The following is a 3,211-nucleotide window of genomic DNA, read 5'->3' as shown; positions in this document are numbered from 1 at the left end:
GATTTGTACATTTTGACTCTCAATTGACTATTTACCTTTCAATTGTTTTTTATTTGACCCATGTTTTTGTTGATTTCAATCCCTAAAGCTACTAACCTTTTACAATTAGTCATTAGTTTTGAATTTCCTCAATCAAGTCTCTAATTTCCATTATACTTTAATATTTGTGAAATTAAACCCCTAGTGTAACCAAATTAGCTTTTATAACTTATGACTTAACATAAAACTTTAATTTCTTCCAATTAAAGGTCTTAAAAATAAATTTTCTTGCAATTAAACCCTTAATAAATTCAATTTAAACCCTGAAAAAATTCAATTGAGTTCTTAAACATACAATTTTGAATTTCACTTCTAAATTTTATTTTCCAATTTAAAGGGCATTTACAAGTCAATATTAGACTACCAATTTTTCCAACCTTGTATATTTTGGTCCTTCCCAACTAGTTTTTCACAATTTTCCAGGTTTTATTCTTGTTCTCTTCATCAATATATATTTTTTGGTTTTTCCAACTTTTTAATATCTTTTTTTTTCTTTTTTTTTCTCTTTTCTTATTTTTTTGTACTCTTATATAGGTCCCCAATAAGAAGAGGCTACAAATAAAGGTGGAGGCGAAGAAAATCTCTTGGAGGTTCGTGATTAGTATTTAAAAATGTATTTTTATCAAAGTTTTATATCATCATTTTGCACTTGAAATATCAATAACTCCTTAACTAAAGCATGTTTATAATAGCAAATTTGATACCACAAGATACCTTTAATTTGTGGTAAATGTTCATCATAAATGCAGGCCCATCACGTAAATAAAAGGATTGATTGATAAGTTGAAGTATTGAAATTGAAAGAACAAAGAGAGGGCCAAACTTAGAAAAGAGATGTTAGTATAGTCCAAATTAGAACACTTTTTGATAATTGGGTCATATCTGGAGCTGTAGATCTCAGATTTAGGTCTGCTTTATATTGATGGAAAGCTAATACATAAACCTAAAAATTTTATGTGGAAAGCAAAACTCAATTATACTGTTTGGAAGTCCAAATCTTAGCAATAATATAGAAGTCTGAATATGTCATCCAGCCTAGACATTGTTCAGTGTTTAGACCATATCTCGAGTTCAAGAAGTCCAAATGACCTTAATGTTTTTTCCTCGAAAGCTGAGATAATTTCCTAAAACTTTCATGGTGAGGTTGGTTCAAATTCTGACATTATCAATGATGTTTTTTTCAAACAAGAAGATAAGAATTGTCAACAAGTTAAGAAATGGCTATCCACTCAACAATTAGTTATCAAATCAATAGTTCTAAATTTTGGCATATAAAAGAAGGTGTTTGCCATGCATTTAGGCATCTTGATTTTTAGATCAAGATCATGCTGTTACTTTCTCTCTTTGTATTTTTTTAATGCTCAAGTTTTGCTTTCATTAATATCTTGTTTGTGCTTTTCATTTTCTTTCATTTACTTAGTTAACTTTTATCTTATTTATGTTTCTATCTTGTTTATTTATATTTCTCTCTTTCATTATGTTTAACTAAGTTTATTATGTCAAAATGAGAAGGTAACACTAATAGTATAAGAATAAATATAGTGTAAACTTAACATGGATTTTAATATTTGATACTAACATGTTGTGTATTTGTTAACTTGCTCACTCTTAATACTTTACTTGTTAAATGGTTAATCTAGATTTATGTTGTATAACACTTGTTATAACAAATGTTTGGCATTTTCATAGCACAAACTGTATGGTATAACCGATACCCGTGCTATGAAAGGAACTTGATTTGTTATTAACATAAGTTATAATCATGAATGTCTGACAACATTTACAAGTATTAGCATTATTTGAATAAGATAACTAATGTAATCATATTAACCATTTATAATCTTATTGGAACCTCCTTTATGTGTGGTTTCTATTTGACTAATAAGAGTTTATACTATACTTATTTGAAATACCATAAGTGGATCCTCTAACTTTGGCATTTATTTTTATCATTATTTGATATTTACATTAATCTTTTATCTTAAAGTTTCATCAACTTCTCTTCTTCTTCTTCTTCTTCTTTATTATTACTATTACTATTATTATTGTTTTGTTATTGTTGTTGTTGTTGTTAATTTACATAATTAACCTCCTTGTGGTTCAACCCCGGTCTTGCCGGGTTATTTATTACTTCGACACTGCTGCCTTTGAAAAAAAACATCAATCTTTTGGTCGTGTCAAGTTTTTGGCGTGCTATTACTGGGGAGGTAAATTCTTGTACAAATTATAGTATTTATTTTATTTTATCTTTTCACTTTTCTTGTATTTAACTTTGTTTACTTTTCACTTTTCTTCTATATAACTTTGTTTCTTTTATTTTGTTTCTCCTTATTTTCTTTTCTTTTCTTTTTATTCTATTCCTACACGTGCATAAGAGTGTGGTCATGTATATTAAATGGTAGACTTTGTAGGGTATCCTTATTATTTTCAGAAAATATAGCCGAAGAAGATAATCAGTCGCTTCATAATCAGAAAAATAAGACTAACCGTGTTAGAACACTTAGAGACCATATGAATCCTACAAGAACAAGTACACCTTCATGCATAGTTTTCACTCCTGATGCATTCCATTTTAATTTTAAGCCAGACATTATTTAGATTTTTTTTTTTCCAGTTTGATCAAGGTCAAATGGAGTTGGATAAAATCCAACCCAATTTGACTGGAGTTGGAGTCAGAGTTAGGTGTGGGTAAGTGCTTCACCCGACCGAGGCCTCGACTTGGCCCCCTCAATTTGTTTACTATTTTTTAAAAATATGTATAGATTTTTAGTAAAACATAAGATTCATTCGTACTTGAGATGAAATGCAACAGTTTTAAAAAAGTTTTTCCCTTCTCACAGAACAACCTCTTTCAAAAGACATCACCACTTTCACTCAAAAACCAAGAGAACGTTTTACCAATGTTGGGATAGAAATCGAGACTAGCTTAATACTTGCCCTTATCGTGGTTTTGAAATATGAAGATTGGTTTCATATTTTTATGAAGGGTTAACACCTACAGATAGGCATATGGTGGAATTGATGTGCAATGAAACTTTTGAAGATGAATACCCTGATGAAGCAATGTAGTACTTAGACTAGTTAGTTGAAAATACTCAAAATTAGAACATAGTAGGTACTTATGAGACACCGAGTAAAACTCAACCTCATACATCTAATGGAGGTATGTACA

This window comes from Populus euphratica, unplaced genomic scaffold, assembly GCF_000495115.2.
Source record: "Populus euphratica unplaced genomic scaffold, PopEup_1.0 scaffold646.1, whole genome shotgun sequence".
Taxonomy (NCBI): domain Eukaryota; kingdom Viridiplantae; phylum Streptophyta; class Magnoliopsida; order Malpighiales; family Salicaceae; genus Populus; species Populus euphratica.
The sequence above is the reverse complement of the archived record's forward strand: the minus strand, read 5'-3'. Positions refer to the sequence as shown.